Source organism: Patiria miniata, unplaced genomic scaffold (genome assembly GCF_015706575.1).
Source record: "Patiria miniata isolate m_02_andy unplaced genomic scaffold, ASM1570657v1 HiC_scaffold_7, whole genome shotgun sequence".
Classification (NCBI taxonomy): domain Eukaryota; kingdom Metazoa; phylum Echinodermata; class Asteroidea; order Valvatida; family Asterinidae; genus Patiria; species Patiria miniata.
The window spans coordinates 873801-883081 of NW_024037074.1; the positions used below are offsets into that span (position 1 = coordinate 873801).

Genomic DNA, 9281 nt, shown 5'->3' on the forward strand with positions numbered 1-9281 from the left:
AGGCCGACATCACTGGGGTTTCTCAAACCAAAATTAAATTATTGTCTTGTCCTTCATCGTTTTATTCCTTTTCAATTTTGGGTAGACAGCCAATTATATTTTTAAATACATTGATATTCACACCAAAACGCAACAGTTCCCAAGCCTGCATGAATTAAGCCCTTCCAGAAGTTCCACTTTCTCAGGCAAATAGGACTCATTTTTCAACCGTAATTTTATCAAGTCTGCCCTCAGATGGAAGTCCCGAAAACCAGGGAGTTGATCCTTGACCATATTTACACAATTCCACTGTTTTTAAAGCCGAAACGGTGTCCGTTTTCAAAAGAAATGGGGGGGGGGGGGGGAGGGGGTACCTTTTATGCTAATGTTGTGAGCTCGCGTAGAAATTCTAACTTGAATGAGTGCACTGCACGCCTAGCGCTAGAGGGCGCAACGTTGGCTCGCTTGTCATGTCATCATTTCCATTATTTTAGCAAACACTAGAGCCAGCTGAACGGACCGTAATTACTGGGCGAAAACACAACTTTTCTTTGAAAATGACGCGGCATCAAAGAAACTGTACTGCTGGGACTGTTTACACTTATCATGAGCGGCAGAAAGATGCAGGTAAGTTTTCTCATGGAGCTGTTTCATTTTTACGTAGGCCGCCCTGCTAGGCCTAAATGAAAATAAACGGCCACAGGTAAAATGACGGGAAACAGGACAACTCGTACGCGAAACAACTCGTACGCGAGACAACTCGTACGCGGTTTGGTCAACTCGTACGCGGGCAACTCGTACGCGCGACAACTCGTACCCGGGCCAACTCGTACGCGGGCCAACTCGTACGCGGGTCAACTCGTACGCGGAGGATCGCCAACTTGAAGATGAATTTTACCCCAAAACACACGCCAAAGTTAACGATTCATCACAGCGGTGTGATTGTATGACTGAATGACTGTAATTGTAGTTATACATATTTTCAACAATTTTAAATTCCATAAATGCAACGATGTTCAAGTTCACAAGTTTCAATGATAAATTTTTGCGACCGATGTGTAGTGCAATGCCGCGGCATGCTCTTCCAATCACGCAGCTAGTGTGGAGAATTTGTCAAGATATATAATCAACGACTTGATTTACACATGGCGTGGGGCCACTATAGCAGTGTATTGTTGGAAGTCTACAAATGCAGTGGACATTATACATTTAAATTCTCACTACACGGCATCATCTTGTCGTAAAGTGTGAGCTAGGATCGGACCGTCGGACTTGCCCGACCGTGTGCGAGCATGGCGAGTGGTCTGGAAAACAAATCATAACTTTTTTGTTATGAGCAAAACAAGCTGATTTAAAGATGAACTGATTGGGACCACTCAGTGACACAAAATAATCCCCTTAACTTAAGGGAAAAAGAATGTGCTGGACAACTGACCGACCCTAATTTCCTACACGCCTGAACCTACGGTTTCAGTAAAATCCCTTGTGCTACGGCTGCTAGTCTATACTCACGCATACGAGTTGGCTCGCGTACGAGTTGGTCCGCGTACGAGTTATCCCTCGTACGAGTTGACTCGCGTACGAGTTGGTTCGCGTACGAGTTGTCCTGCGAGCGAGTTGGTCGCATACGAGTTGGCTCGCGTACAAGTTGACCTGTATTCAAATGAGGCACTCGTGGAATGACGCACTCACCTTTCATGCAGTGTGCGTGCGCGATGTATGTGAGTACCATACTACTTTCAGGCGCGCTAGTGGTTTGAATTTACTTGGTACTAGCTCTACTGAGTGGAGCGTTGAATTACGGGTACCCCTCCATACAAACGCTCCACCGATTTACCATACTTTGGTAGCACTTACACGGTCGTCATGACGGTATGCATTTTGTGCATGCCCTCGCGAGGACAAGGCCCAAAAAAACTGATAAAGAAAATACAAATGAGGAAGACAGTAACCCTGGATAGATCCACACATTCATGACATTCCATAAGACCCCTCAAATTGTTTCAAACAACCGGTAATTTTGAAAAAAGAACAAAATAGTCTGAACTTACCGCTCACAATTAAATGTGTCTGCCGAATTGCACAGTCTATTTCACTGACATGACTGATGCATAATTCATTGCGCGCGTGTGTGACGTCACTATTGAAGAAAAACAAGTTGCGCTTACTCAATAGCTGTTTCATGTAGTCATATGTGCCCCGCGCCGTCTGACTGTGGGTTTTTGGTGCGGGGCACATATCAGTACATGAAACAGTCATGAATGTGTGGATCTATCCAGGGTTACTGTCTTCCTCATTTGTATTTTCTTTATCAGTTTTTTTGGGCCTTGTCCTCGCGAGGGCATGCACAAAATGCATACCGTCATGACGACCGTGTAAGTGCTACCAAAGTATGGCAAATAGGTGGAGCGTTTGTATGGAGGGGTACCCGTAATTCAACGCTCCACTCAGTAGAGCTAACTTGGTACTTGGTACTTAGGGTACAATTGCAGAATACCCCGCCATTCAATCTATCCACCTCGTACTCGTAGCCTAGTTTGAGTAACTCCAGCTGACATGCTCATAAGTCATATTCATTCACATGTAGCGCTGGAGGAATAGGCCTAACCTCGTTAGAGTGTGGTAGCAAGAGACCCTAAAAAAATGGCCTCTCAAAAATTGTTCATTTTCACCTCTAATATCCCACCCCAGAGTTCATTTACATACCTCATACATTCAGCAGTCATTTACTAAGCCTAATGATCGACTTGAAACAGACCACACAAAAAAAATGTGAAAAATCTTGACGATTTCGAAGGCTTGTCCGTAAAAAAATGCCAGTTCCAACGGTTGTCGTCCATTTTAATTTGCTAATTATGTAAATGTATGCATCACGTGGTGACATCGAAAAAAAATCTGCCCGCGTGATGTATGTGGGTACCACACCTCTTTCAGGCACCGCAAGTGAGTTCAATTTTCGTCTGGTGCGTTGTCGCGGAAAGCAAGACAACGAGAATGCTCTCCACGACAACGCACCAGACGAAAATAAAGGCCACACTTGGAACATGTACCTGAAAATGTAGAACTTTGTCAAGTTTTTATTTTCACATTTAGATTTTGTAGTGAGGCACAATTACAGAATATGCACGTTTCCCCCGACTTTCTTTGTGTAATGTTGCCAAACCTCTCCGTAGAAAAACCTTCAAATTTATTCAGTTTAATAGTGGTACCATTTCCTTAATAATGCTTGCTGTTGAACCTTTGTGAACAATTTAAGTGTCATGAATAAGTCCAATATTCAAAAACGGTGGCGTCCGGAAATTGGGCTCAAATTTGGCCGAGAGTTCCGTAACGTGGCGCACTTGAACAAATCTCTTAAAATCCCACATTAGCGTCCAAAGAATTTCATTAAAGTTGATAAATTCTATTGAATCATTATTATCTACACTCACATACACAACTACAAGTTTGTCAGCAAATTATTTTCATATTTTTGGGCAAATTTTAAAAGGGTTCATTGTGCACTTTGAAAAAAAATCGGAAAATCATACCAAAATAGAATTTTCCTAACTTCGTAGCGGGTACATAAACTCAAGATTTAGGAATGTGAATGTCTAGAGCTTGATTAAATTTCTTTCTTTTTTTTGTGAAATTTGACGTAACAATTTTGCTCCAACAAGGCACTAGAGAGCGAAAAATCAAAGTGCACCACTTTGAGGGCCGCGCCACATTAGGGTACATCAACAGTAGGGTAAACTGGGGTAAAAACGCCCGATTTTTAAGTTTTTGTTAAATATCTCAGTACTACTTGGAGACACCAGGAAATAAATGTGTGGTTTTATGCAATACATGTCTCCTCTATCAGGTGCAAATATAATATCATGGTCATAATATTGATAGGGGGAAATTTTCCCCCCTTTTCGGAAGGAAGTTTGGCGGGCGTTTTTACCCGGGCCTCGGGGTAAAAACGCCCGCCCACATTTATAAAAAAAAAATGGCTATACCACAGGCTTCCCTGTAGTATAGTCATATTTTTGTAATTAATTTAATATTGAGGGATACTTCATCAAATACAAATAACTTTTCAAACACAACTGGTTAATTATATCTACAAACTTGATCATTTGAAACAGGTATTTTTATGTGAAAGGAAGCGGAACATTAGCGTACATAATTTGCCCATGACAAACTTGTATTGAAAAATCTATTTCAATCTTGTTTAGCCAAATCATAGTTCCATGTTATTAGGCATGTATGTATGTTTCTAGCCTTCTGCTGATAACCTTAGGCTTTGTCAAAGGAGAACTACGGTACTAAGATATGCACATTTCTGTAACAACGAGTTACAGAAGTTCCTAGAGAAAAGAAATGTGTTCGTGGACATGATGGAGAACCTTCTACTCTGTAACCACAAGAAAGAGGAAATTGCTAACTGGTCATAAAAGCCGTACAATTTGAAATCTGTGAGCAATACATCATGAATGAAACACGACCAAAAGAACCACCTCTAGTCTTCAAGATCACCTACACACCACTCATCAAAACCCAGCAGCTAACAAAAGTATTGCTGAAAGACTGGCATTTAATTCCAGAACACCTGAAATTATGCAATCCGTTTCCCAGCGAACCAATTACTGCTTATTATAAAGCCAAAAATCTTGAAGGTGTACTTGTCAAATCAAGATTTATCAATAACCAGGTATTGGACTCATTACAAGGTTCACAAAAATGTTATTAGATGCACTTATGTGTATCTATGCACTCTAACATTTGACACGACTAATTTAGCCGAATATAAAATACTGGTTTTGGCGTACTACTGATGAAGCTCTGCTATTAGAGCATGAGAGCAGAAACCAGTCTAGTTGGGTCTTGGAACCATTTCTAGTCATTTTTACTTATTAAAAGTACACTGAAATCACCATAGAGGTGTTATTTTTTTTGCCTTGAGAAAATGCCATGAGCTCATGATTTCTCGGGCATTCCCTAACAAATGCTAGTCTGAGTACTGTACGTTATCCACGGAGCTCAGACTCCTGTCTAACGTCTGATATATCAAAGCATGCAGATTTATGCGATCTCACGCCTCAGCCAATTGGAGTCGACTTTACTAAACGTCATTGCATTCCCAAATCAGGACTACCGGTAAAAGTTTGATTGGTCAATTCGAATGCAGTGTTTTGTAATGCAACAACAGCCGGGCGCGTTATCGCGTAACACGATAACAGAGTGCGTGACGCAGGGCTTTTTAATCCATTGTCTATGACGCGCAACGGGTGAATGAAGGAAAACCCGATAAAGAAAGCGCCCGCTGATTGGTCAAAATCTAGGAGGTCAAGAGGCGGGGTCTTGCCTAATTAATCAGCGAATCTGCTCACATATCATAGACCCATGGCATTCGCCATGGGTCTATTACATAGAATAAACAAATGCCAGGTTCCCTTCCACTACGTAACGTCAGTTAGTTATACGGCCTACATGTACCTCCCCACTTCACACAATACACTGTTTAATATTTATGTGGTAGGACTCTGATAGCTAATACTTACTCATACAACAAACATAATGCTGTAGAAAGTTCTAACAGCAAGGTTTTTGAAGATAAATGAGGCTTCATTAGATTTTGATGTCAAGGAAAGTACTGGGCGTTTTTTACCCCGAGACCCCTATTTTGCCCGGGGTAAAAACGCCCACTCAAATAAACATTATTAAGCAAATATTAAAATAGATTTTAATATTTTAATCATTTATAATTATGTAAATGGGTGTTTACATAAATGTGAAGGCCAGTGTGTGACATTAGGGTCAAATTTTCAAAATAACCAAATTAAATTCAGCTTCACATGGTTTTGCAGTCTAAGGTCTATATTTTGTCAAAAACAAAACCATTTTCCTATAACATGACCCTTTTTAGAGTAGCAACATGATAAACTAGCATATGGGACACAAATTTCACCTGTAACAGTGACACCAAATTGTTAATTTCTTTTAGAGCTCTCACCAGGTTATTGTTCAGGTATGGTAAAGACATGTTGCTTTTAAGCAATTATTTGCACCACATATAAGTTAAAAAAAAAACCATTAACACTATCCTTGTTCAACATTTGTTGAAAATCAAATATCAAGTTTCAGGAAATTTGACATATTATGATGATTGCAAAAATGTAGCTCTCACTTGACATAAAATTATATTATTTTAAGACAAACACTCACAAGTTCTCTAAAAGCAAGTTTGACAGCCAAAACTGCAACTATGAAGAGCAATGAAGATTTACAAACACTACTAGAAAGCATGTTATTGTAAGTAAAGCCTGGTGTTAACCAACATTTCACCTGTAACGCTGACACCAAATAGTCACTGTTACAGAGTGACAATCCTACAAATAACTAATAATAATAGTAATAAATGGTATCAAACCATTTAAACCTTTCTATTTAGTGATAAGATTGATGGTTTCTACATCAGATACTTGTTTCTGAGACTGGAAGTTTAGTTTGTTATAATAATCATTTCACCTGTAACGCTGACACCAACACCAAAAACACTTTTATCACTTTTCTTCACCGTAGTTCTACTTTAACCTGTCCTATGCCAAAGTTTTCATTGTATTAAAAACTTGGTCATTATTTTAGCTAAAAACTCAATCATCAATCAAACAGGTGCTTTTGCTTCATTGTTTCAGCTGAAAAGAGGTACATGTATTTCACATGTAACGGAGTCAGTGTTGACACCAAACCTTTATTGCCTCTTATTTCAAATTCTAAGAGAAGGATTCAAAATTTAATGACATCTATATTCCAAGCCAATCTCCAGGATATATTTTTAGTTAAACTTGTTGACAAATACAGTTTGTCAAATTCAGAGTGCAGCTGCAAAGCATCACACTGTAACGTTTTTTTGATGACACCAAATTGATCTGCCAATATTTAAAATTGGTATATTTCTTGTACTTCTTTGAATTTCACTTTTGGTCTTCTTTAGTCTCTTTATTTAATAAAAGACTTCAATAATCACTTAAAATTTAGAATAGTTGACAGTTTCTACAAATATTATAATCAATGGTAAAGTTCACTCTATAACAGGATTTGCTGACACCAAATATTACAGAGTGATGGTATTTTTAGCGGGCATATCAAAATGATACAAAGTTGCCGATGCACGAACATTGTGTTTAATATTAAGTTTTGGGTTATCGTCAATCATTTATAATTAAAAAGGACCAAATTTATCAATTGAAAGAATGAAAACTGTGCACCATTGGACAAGCTGTAAAAATGTCACGCAATTTTACCTAAAAATGTCATAATTCTGGCAAATTTTTTGATCAAAATTATACAAATGCATTGTGGTGATTTTTTATTTTTTTATTTCAGTGGGTACATAGTGATATGGGCAACAAAGTAAAAACACAAATATTAGCAAACTGGTTATTTTAACATGGAAATGGCCCTTGAAAGGAAAGAACATGTGCATTATGCCACTGGCCTCCACATTTATGTAAACACCTATTTCCGTCACATTTATGGGACTGAGTTCAGGCTTAAACTTCGCATATACATGTAATTGAATACCCCATTTAATCTGCATAAAAAAAATGGCAAAAAAAATAGTTCATTCAAGAGATTTCAAGCAAATTTTTAAAAGAGGAAAAACGTAAATGATTTTGAAACTTTTGTCTTCAGCGCAATGGCAGGAACTCAGGCACGGACATCTTTGACACAGCACACAAAATTGATTAACGCACGTGTACATGTGGTTAGGTCGTAAGTGCATGCACGATCCGGAACTAGGCAAAAGCATACGGTCATCGTTGGCGAATTAAAAAAATTAGAGAGACTACAACTTATTTTGATTCATGGAGGGACAAAAATCACAACAATTCAAACAATGGAGTTAAAGCACTCAGTATTACACTAGTAATAGTAACACGGATTTGATACCAAAACCTTTGGCATGGTACACATACACGTATGTACACGTACTTGCATAAATTACTCCAACAATTTACAAATCAAGTTACCAAAGCATCCTGGTTTGAAGGGCAGTAATCAATTTATATGGTTTAGATTTGCAATGGTATTTTTTTGCAATGCCGTAACGTTTGTTGAAAATCGCACTACAGAATCGTAACGATAGCCACTGCGAGAACCCAACAGTGGCTATCGTACAGTATGCCACTACGAGAACCCAACAATAAACAAATATTGGACTTAGGACTTCTAGTAAAAGTTCAGCCCTCCCCTTGCTATTTTAGAGTTCCACTTCTTTTGATGCGCATGGTTGTAACAAATATTAACAAGAGAAAAACCTGCAGTCTTCAATTTTGTTATCTTTATTTAATTCATTTATGTGTTTTCTTTTTCAGTGACTCAGAGGTATTAACGATGTCTAGGGTAAGTTCATTGAAAAAAAGCTGTCCTCTCTAAAATCCTTCTTTAACTCTATCAGGACCTCTGATAGGAGTGTCGTGGCCTCGTGGTGTGGAGCATTAAATTTGTGGTCTGCGGGTAATTCTGCAGGTTGTGGGTTCGAGTCTAGCCTGGGGTTGTGGTGCGTGTGCCCTTGGGCAAGGCACTTTGTCACTCATTGCTTCTCTCCGACCCAGGAGTAAATGGGTACCTGTGAGAGCACAGATGGTTATTGTGGTTGATTCTAGCTGCTTTGCGCCAAATACCGGTAGCATCAAGCTGTAAACTCCACAAGGGAGCTGAGACTGTCTTTGGAATGTTTCACTGGCCCAATGAGCAGGGTAACAACGATGCTCATTGTAATGTCTGGAGCACCAGTACTGGTGGATACATGCGCTTTACAAATACCCACATTATCTAAGTATTTTATACATTGCTTTTGGCATGATATCAAAGAATCAAAAGTTGTGAATCCCCAAAATTGTAAATTTCACTTTACGACCAACAGAGGGCAGCACTGTCTTCACGGGATCTTAATGCGGCAACATCCCATGAACATCCCATGAGCAAGCTGCCAGTGCCCTCCAAGCCTCGCCAGGTGAAACTGAAAGTCAAGCCGTGGACGAGGTGAGTTAAAATACTTGTTATAATAAATAATTCAAATGGGAGGCTAATCATCCTTACTCGCAGCTGAGAAGCTGAATTGCGAAGGACGCGGCTACAATGTGGTCGAGCCGCTGGCATGTAAAGGCGCCTTTGGCAGCCAGCCACATCAACCCATATATGACCACGGAGCACAGCCTGAGATCAAGAGTGGTTTTTTTTTGGAAGGAGGGTACCGGAGGGCCTAGAGAAAAAACCCTCCTGGCACAGGAGAGAACCAATGCACAATTCTACTCGCATATGGTCCTAGC

At 39.5% G+C, this 9281-nt stretch overlaps 1 long non-coding RNA gene across 1 annotated transcript; it reads left to right on the forward strand.

The window, feature by feature from the left end:
* The first annotated feature begins 458 nt into the window (after nucleotides 1-458).
* On the forward strand, nucleotides 459-9034 carry LOC119718919. Its single transcript, XR_005269862.1, has 3 exons — nucleotides 459-606; nucleotides 8325-8352; nucleotides 8876-9034. It is a non-coding gene; the product is annotated as an uncharacterized LOC119718919 (long non-coding RNA).
* The last annotated feature ends 247 nt before the right edge of the window (nucleotides 9035-9281 follow it).